The sequence below is a fragment of the Vipera ursinii genome, assembly GCF_947247035.1.
Source record: "Vipera ursinii genome assembly, chromosome: 1".
Taxonomy (NCBI): domain Eukaryota; kingdom Metazoa; phylum Chordata; class Lepidosauria; order Squamata; family Viperidae; genus Vipera; species Vipera ursinii.
The window spans coordinates 271,662,298-271,670,909 of record NC_139512.1 but is presented as its reverse complement, the minus strand read 5'-3'; the positions used below and the strand labels follow the sequence as shown (position 1 = coordinate 271,670,909).

The window sequence follows — 8,612 nt, the reverse complement described above, 5'->3', positions numbered from 1 at the left end:
CCCTTTTTTTTTTTTTTGCACCGGTTCTCCTCACCCACCCCTCCCGCTCTTTTGCTACTACTGCTGCGCGAACCAGGGGAGCCCGAGCCTGCCTCTGCCTGCCCGCCCCCTCCCTCCTTCCTCCTCCTCCTCTCCGTGCGGCTGCGAGCTCAGAAGTGACAGCGACGACCGCCTCAACTTCCCACCCCCTTTTCCCTTAAGGGGAGTAGAAGCGGCTGTCCATCATCTCGCCGGGTGCCCACCACAGTTTCTCTCCCCGGCACAGCTGCAAATTCCCGCCGCCCGGTGACTGCGCTGGCTGGCTGGCTGGCCGGCTGGCTGGCCGGCCGGCTGGCCGTCCACCCTGCCTCGCCGGCAACGCTGCCCCTCAGCGCGACTCCAGCTCCGGGAGGGTCGCCAGCGGCGCTTGGCGGGGACTTTGGTGCCGCCGGCTGTCACACGCCCCCACAACCATCCTCCTGCAAAGGCTATGCCGGCAGCTGCTGCTGCTGCTGCTGCCGCCGCCGCCGCCGCCGCCTCCTTCTCGCCTGACCAAAAAAAAAAGCGACCCCGCCGTGAAGCCGCAGCGCAACACCGTCTTCCTCCTTCTCCACCAGCCCTGTAGTAGCTATCGCTGTTGTCTCCTTAAACTGCTGGTAGTGGCAAAGCAGAAGCGACCCAGGCGGAGCATGCGCGGTCCAAGGCCTTCCTGCAAGCACCCGGATGTTGCCGTCTTGTTTTGTGTGTGTGTGTGTGTGTGTGTGTGTGTGTGTGTGTGTGTGTGTTTTGGGGGGGCGTCCTAGCGGCCTCCCTAGAAGGCGTGCAGAGGGGTTCGGGGCATTGGCCTATGCACGTCCGGGCTGCGGGAACTAAAGCCCTTTGGATGCAGCCGCGTGCGCTCTGCCTTAAGCGCGCATTGGAAGGGCCGAGCGGGCGGAGGAAGGTCTCTGGCTTGCAAGGAGCTGCAGCCCTGCTCCCCGCCTTGCCTGGAGGAAGCGCGGTGGGATTTGCGTCAGAGTAAAAGAAAAGGGTCGTCGGAGGGCAGTCCTTTCGCGAGAACCACGACTCGGCCGTGCTGGTTCAGAGCGTTCTGGTCCGCGTCCGCCCGACGCCAGGGATGCAGGCACGGAGCCTGGTGATGGGCTGGAGGGTGATCCCTGCTGTTGGGGCAAGGCGGCGGTAGGGATGTCCCGGGTCAGGACGGAGCGCCAGTGCGCCTCCCTTCGTGTAGAGGTAGTAAGAGGGAAATGCCGCTTTCTTCAAAAGTTGAAGCGCTCCCAAGAGGCGACTTGGATGATGTTCCCGTGGGGACAAATGATTAAAGAGACGACGTGGTTCGCTTTGTTTGTTGACTTCTTTGAAGTCCTCTCTTCCGCGTGAAAGAAATGAGGCAAGCTGTATTGCAAGGAAGCAGCGGGGGATAAAGGTGCTGATGCTGGCCCAAAGCTTTTCCATTGATGGGGCAGTGAAAGCGAAGTAAGAGGCAGAGTTGGACAGACCAGTCTTGCACAGGAATGACCTCAGCTCAAAATGCCTATAACCACTGAGCTTATGCTTTCCAGAGGGACATTGTATGTTTTTAGATCGGAGAGGTTTGTTCCTGCTTTCCGTTAATTAAAAAAAAAAAAAACTAAACGGGAGACAGCCATTATGGTTTTCTCTTCAGATTTCTGTGATGTAGCTTAGCAATGCCTTCAAGCTTCTGGTGAAATTATTGGATCAGTTTAAGGCCAGTTTATATGGAAACGGTTGTATTTGAACATATTTTTAACCCACCCCGTCTAAATGGTCTTTTAAATGAAAAGCAAATGCAAAGTGTAAAATAAAATAGGAAAGAAATAAATTGCAATCAATAAAACTAATTCAGAAACTTATTTTAATTAAAACAATTGTATTAGTTATATTAAAACTTTTAAAGGCCTCTATTATGTTTCAGACCCAGAAATTTAGCAGATATGAGTGATAATTAAGTCTTTAATCATATAGAGACTCCAAGGTAAGTAAATCTAGTGTGCTTTGAGCATGATCATGGTAGATTTAAACTTTGCAAGCCCAGCTAAAGTAAATATCCATAAGCATTGTTAGCTTCTTTCTCTCTCACACTGTGTTATAGGTAAATGGTATCTGAGCTGGTCAGCAGTCATTTTTCTTTTACCAAAATTCTCTCCACAACTAAGTTAACTATTAAATTGTTACATCTTATGAAACTGAATAAGCCAAGCTGTTTTACAACAAAATGGAATGGAATTAAAGGGACAATATATAGTATCTTGACCTAAAGCTGGTAGCAGCCACCTAATCAATGCTAGCTGAACTTGAAAAATAGTATTCAGGATTGAATCCGGAAAATACAGGACTGCAGACTGGATTAAGAACTTAAGTAAATACTTAGAAATAAGGCAATTTGATGCCTGTAAATACTGCCAAGTACAATTCATAGACATGAACATGTAATCATCAGGAATCAAAAGTCAGTTTGATGGAGTTTGATCTTTTTACCCTGATACTGAGGACAATATAGACTGTTCCACTAAAATTTTAGCTGTCAGAAGCCATTTTTTCACTGGTCCATTTAAAAACAATGTAAAATTTTAAAAGTCTGATACAGCAAAGAAAAAAAGACTAAAATCTTTCTCCTTGCTAACATTTTTCATGGGAATACACACGCATAACAAAGTGGCCCAGCTGATTTCATGCCTAAGGCAGCACTAGAATCCACAATATACCAGTTTCTAGCATGGTGCCTCTATCAAACTGGCTCCCAGGAATATTTTACTCCTTCATGAGTTGTACAGCAGTAAGATTCTATTCCTATTCCTATATGCTTAGCCTGCCATGTGAGAGATGATTATTCAGTCTCTTGAACATCAAAGCAAAGGATGTGTGAAGTTAGATCCTATTTATATTGATTACTGCAAAACTGACTTAAAAAGCATTAATCTCTTACTCTCTGAGATACTTGGAGATACTGTTCTCCCTTTCCCTCTCCCTCTGTGACATGATAGCAGTATTCCAATATCTCAGGGGTTGCCACAAAGAGGAGAGAGTCAAGCTACTCTTCAAAGCACCTGAAGGCAGGACAAGAAGCAATGGATGGAAACTAGTCAAGGAGAGAAGCAACCTAGAATTAAGGAGAAACTTCCTGACAGTTAGAACAATTAACCAGTGGAACAACCTGCCTCCAGAGGTGGTGAATGCTCCAACACTGGAAGTTTTTAAGAAGAGATTTGACAAATTTGTCTGAAATGGTATAGGGTTTTCTGCTTCAGCTGGGGGTTGGACTAGAAGACCTCCAAGGTCCCTTACAAGTCTATTATTCTGTTATACTGAAATTTGGAAGATGCACTTTAGAATTTTAAAAACTTAGACTTTTACATCAAAATCCACTTTTTAATATATAAAACTAGGACTGGCCATACATAAATCAGCAGTCTGCTGAACCAGTATTCCATTCTTGTGACAATCATGCACAAATAACATAAAATTATAAAAGAAAATGGAATGATCATTTTTATTTTTTCTAAATAATTATGTCTAATTAGCTCACAACTTATAAAAATAAACTTTTAACTATTTTAAAAACTATCATTCTGAAATTTTATTTTATTGGCATTTATGTATTCATTTTACATAATAGTAGGATTAAAGAAGCAAAAGATTCAAATTCAAAGAAAAAGTATGTCAGAGCATGTTGGAATGCTCATAAATCACTTATTGACAATTTCTTAAAGCTGCTGCATCTTTCCTCTGAATCTACAGCAGCTGTATCTTTTCTCTGTTCTACAGCTGCAGCACAGTCCTGTGATTATATATTTTCTAGATGCCAACTGGACTTGCTTATATGCTCATGCTCGATCGAAACTATCTTTTCTCCTTTCAATATGAAATGCTATAAACTATAACATAATAGCATTAACGTGCTCAATTTTGGCAAGGAAATACCTTTGGTGTCTATTGTTTTGGGTTTATTATTATGCTTTAGATTTTATACAGTGTTATTTTTATGCTTTAAATGTACAAGATTTGGACAACGTATTTTATCAAAAATTTAGAAATGTAAATAAATAAGCTAATAAAAAGAGGATGTCCTTAGCTCTCTATATAAGAGTATACAAACTACATTCTGTAGTATGTAAACCTTGAGATATGTTTACATTATAGATATTAAACATAACTTGCTATAGATACTTGGTCATACCTCAGTTACTGGAGCTTGGAGCAACATGTTTTTGTTGATTTCTGCCCATGCCATCACCAGTTTTTTTTAAAGAAGAGATTTATGTATCAAGCTTGTCCACAAATGAAATATATGGATATGGTAATAAATGAAAATACATTTAATACGCTTCATGAAACACAAACCATTGCCATATGCTTTACTAGAAGGTGTTGCAACAAGGTTTTATATAATAACCATAATCAATATGTCATGAAAATGTCAAAAGCAGTATGCTCGTAACCACATTCTGAACATTATGTGCCTTGAAAAATTTAGAACAAGCCACTGCAGTGAAAGTAGACTACTGTTACCTATATGAAGTATTAGAGTCTTTGAGATTACACCAGAATTGTAGGCCTGTTCAGGATTATGTGGAAAGGAGACAGCAAAGAAGGTTGGTATTGCTATGACAAGAACATAACTATCAGAGCAGAAACACTGAATGTTACTTCCTGGCACTCTGTAAAAGGAAAGAATTTGAGTATGGTGCACCTTAGTGTTGTCCAACAAGCTGATGAGAATACTGTCAGTCACAGATATTTTTTTCTAAGGGGATTGCAGATGATAGAGGAAAGCAATGGTCACTTGACTAATCAACCAGTGACTGCAATTACAGTTGTGACAGCACAAGCCATTCTGTTTGTCTTCAATCAGTGTAGAGTCAAATTGCTACATCTATTCTGATTACTAATTGTCATCCACAACAATTCAAGGGAAGTGGGCAGGACATAATTTCACACTTTTGGAAGTTTTAGTTTCTGAAATCAAGCCTATATTGGTCTTAAATTTTAAAAGGACAGTGTTTCATTAAATCCCACATAACTCAAACAAACCTTTCATTCTAGGCATATGGAAAGTTCTTGCAGATAATTGTTTCACTTTCTTCTCTATAGAGATGGACGTTGATTTGAGAGACAGAGGCAGATAGGCATGGAGAGAAGAAGCTGGCTGAGTGTCTGTTGCCAAAAGGAGCCCAAAGGATGATTGGTCTCGGAGCATTCTAAGTCCATGTTAATTTTTCTTTTGGTTTCTTTTGGTTTCTACTTGGTTTGCATTTATATCACTCTGAACTGTTTTAACATAGCCATGGTGTTGCGTAGTGAGTTCTTCGCGCAGGAAAGGAGACGAGGCAAGTGAGTTCAACAAAGCTCATGGTTTATTGCTTGCAGGATCTGAACTGAGGATTGGGTTGCAGCTTGCAGCAATTTATAGCCTGGCCCCTAGGTGGCAGCCAATAGGTTTAAAGCAACCCAGTGTTGTGACTCAGGGCCAGCCTGTGGTTTCGGCAGCCGGCTCAGATGTGTCGGATGACTCAGATGAAGGGGAGGAGGACCGTGTGGGAGACGAACCGGCTGATGATGGTTTGGAGGCTTTGCAGAGCCCTCAGCCGGGGACCTCTTCTCAGCTGCGTGAGCCCGAGAGTGCGGAGGAAGATGACCCACAGCTGGCCCTGTTCAAGGACGCCCGACGCAGGAGGCAGTCGAGCAGGAACAAACAAAGAAAGGCTGTGAGACTCCTCGGGAGGAGGCACAGGGAGACCACGCCCTGAGCTCTCTATAAAAGGAGTGTTTGGGGAGGGGCTGGTTGCTGAAAGCAACTTTTCCGCTTGAGAAGATAAGCTCTAGTGTTTTTGTTAACTGCGTAATAAATCTTGGCAGATGCCTTTTAGCCTTGGACGCTCTCCAGTCTCTTCTTTCTGAATAGGGGTTTGCCTTATTACAAGGCCAGAAGAGGGCTGGTTCAGAACACCCATTGCCGTCTAGGGGCAGCCAATAGCAGCACTGGAGAACTGGAGTCTGGGTTGCTGGAGAGCCGTTAGCTGCTCCATCTTACCATGTGGTGTTATAAATGAGCCCAATACATAACACCCCTCCCCTCTTAGATCAGACAAACATCATAGCAATAAATGGCAAATAGTACAAGTTACAAGACTCAACATCATAGCAACTTTTGTAAAACAGTACAAGTTACATTAGAGCATCAGTTAGCCAGAATGAATAGACTTCCATTATAGCACACAAGACAGTTAATATCATAGCTCCAAAACTGTTTCAGTACAGTGACAAGTTACAGTACAGACAACTTTATAGTTCCTTTATTTTACAACATAATCAGCTAGATAAGAAGGAGGCTTGCGTGCCCTTGTGGAACGCCTTGGGGTTCCAGTCACTTTCTGGTCTACCAGCTTACCCATCGGGCCAGGTAGACCAATGTCTCTTGATGCACTTGAGTCAAAGGAATTAGATGCTTTCTGACTGGCCTCTCCAGGTTGGCCCACCCCAGAGTCATACTGATCAGCAGAGTTGGCACAGCGATTGTTAAAGTCTGGTTGGCTTGCTCCTTCAGGGGATCCATGTTGCACTGCTGGACTCTACACCCAGTTCCTCATTGCTTAAGAAGGAAGAGTCTTGAGAGTCCATGTATGGGCTGGCTTGGCTGCCAGCTTGGGGACTTTGGGAGAGACTTAAGACGCAGTCCTCGCTTAGTGGTTGTTCTGGAAACTTTTCTGAATTGATCAATGTGGCATCTGACAACTCGCCCTCCCTCCAGCCCCACTTTGTAAGAAAGGGAACCAGATGATTTGGTAATTTTACCAGGAGCCCACAGATTCCCATGTCCATAGTTTCTGGCCCATACCCAGTCGCCCACTTGCAGCCCCCTTGGGGGTTTTGGTCGAGAGGCTTCTGCTGCCACTCTATCTGGATGCAACCTGTCCAGTTTAGTGATCAGTCGCCTCCCCCAATGAAGTTCTGCAGGACTTTTGCCTGTAGCAGTGCAGAGTGTAGAATGCTGGTAGAGTAAAAAAATCTGCCAGTCTGTGATGCCAGTCACCTGTTACGATGCGTTTGAGTGATTCCTTCGTGGTTCTCACCACTCGTTCAGCTTGACCATTAGAAGACAGGTGAAAAGTGGCAGACGTTGCATGTCTAATAAGATTTGCTCTGAGAAAGGCCTGGAATTCAGCAGCAGTGAATTGGGCCCCATTGTCTGAAACTTAAGACATCTGGCAACCCATATGCGGTAAAGAGTTTTCTCAGCACCTGGATGGTCCTAGCAGTAGTCATGTTTGCAACTGGGATTACTTCCAGCCATTTGGAGTGGCTGTCCACCACTATGAGGAAGAGCTGTCCCTGAAAGGGCCCAGCGTAGTCTATGTGAATTCTAGACCAGGTAGTATGCGTTTCTTCCCACCTGTGAACTGGGGCGTGTGGCATCTCAGGCCTAGATTGCTGGCATATATAACAACCATGGACTTGTGCCTCAATGTCCTTGTCAAGGCCAGACCACCAAAGGTAGCTTCTTGCTAAAGCTTTCATTCTGACAATGCCTGGATGGCCCTCATGTAATGACTGTAAAACCCTGTCTCTCAGTGAAGAGGGGATTATGACTCTGTTTCCTAATAGGATGCATCCCTTGTGAGCTGATAGCTCATGTCTTCTGACAAAATAACTCTGAAACTCAGAGCCTGGGCTTTTATCTAAACACCCCGTGTGTACCCATGAAAGCACTCTACCAAGTATTCTATCTGTAGCTGTTTTCTGCAGCAATGTCCCCAGCATGGAGGGGAAATTCTGGTAGGTCCTGAATGGACAGAATTCTGGCCGCAGGGGCCAGGTCTGGTTCCGTTAGTGGCAGTGGAAGTCTGCTGAGGCCATCAGCATGACCCATTTCTTTACCAGGTTTGTGAACCAATTTAAACGTGTATGCAGATAAGAACATAGACCATCTCAACATTCTTGGGGAAAGTATGTGGGGGGTTTGTTTGTCTGTTGTGAAAAGTCCCAACAGTGGTTTGTGGTCTGTAAAGACCGTGAAGTCCCTGCCATATAAATAGTCATGGAATTTTTTTATTCCAGCTACAATGGCTAGTGCCTCTTTGTCAATTTGAGCGTAGTTACGCTCAGCAGAGGACAGTGTCCTTGAATAAAGTGCAATAGGGACTTGTGTTCCATTCTTTTCTAAATGATTCAAGACTGCCCCCACCTCATACGGACATGCATCACATGCTAAACAGACTGGTTTAGACTCCCTAAAATGAGTTACAGTGGATTTAACTGACAATAGTGCCTTTAAGTCCTGGAAGCTTTTTTCATGAATGCTGGTCCATTTCCATGGAGCTTTCTTATCTAAGAGCCTGTGAAGAGGCTCTGCCAATGCAGCCTTGTTAGGCAGGAAGGCATGGTAGAAGTTGAGGAGGCCCAAGAATGCTTGTAGTTCACCTTTGGATTTAGGACTAGAAGCCAATTGAATGGCCTTCACTTTGGATTCAGCAGGGTGAATACCGTTAGCATCAATTCGAAATCCTAGAAATTCTGTTGAAAGAACCCCAATACTACATTTACTCTTCTTTAATTTGAGGCCAGCTTCTCGAAGCCTCTGTAAGACAGCCCTGAGCCTGCTGACTAACACTTCT

At 44.3% G+C, this 8,612-nt stretch overlaps 1 long non-coding RNA gene across 1 annotated transcript; it reads left to right on the top strand.

Annotated features, from left to right (window-relative positions):
• The first annotated feature begins 1,913 nt into the window (after positions 1 to 1,913).
• LOC310637861 lies at positions 1,914 to 5,126 on the top strand. Its single transcript, XR_014491984.1, has 3 exons — positions 1,914 to 1,975; positions 4,475 to 4,592; positions 5,092 to 5,126. It is a non-coding gene; the product is annotated as an uncharacterized lncRNA (long non-coding RNA).
• The last annotated feature ends 3,486 nt before the right edge of the window (positions 5,127 to 8,612 follow it).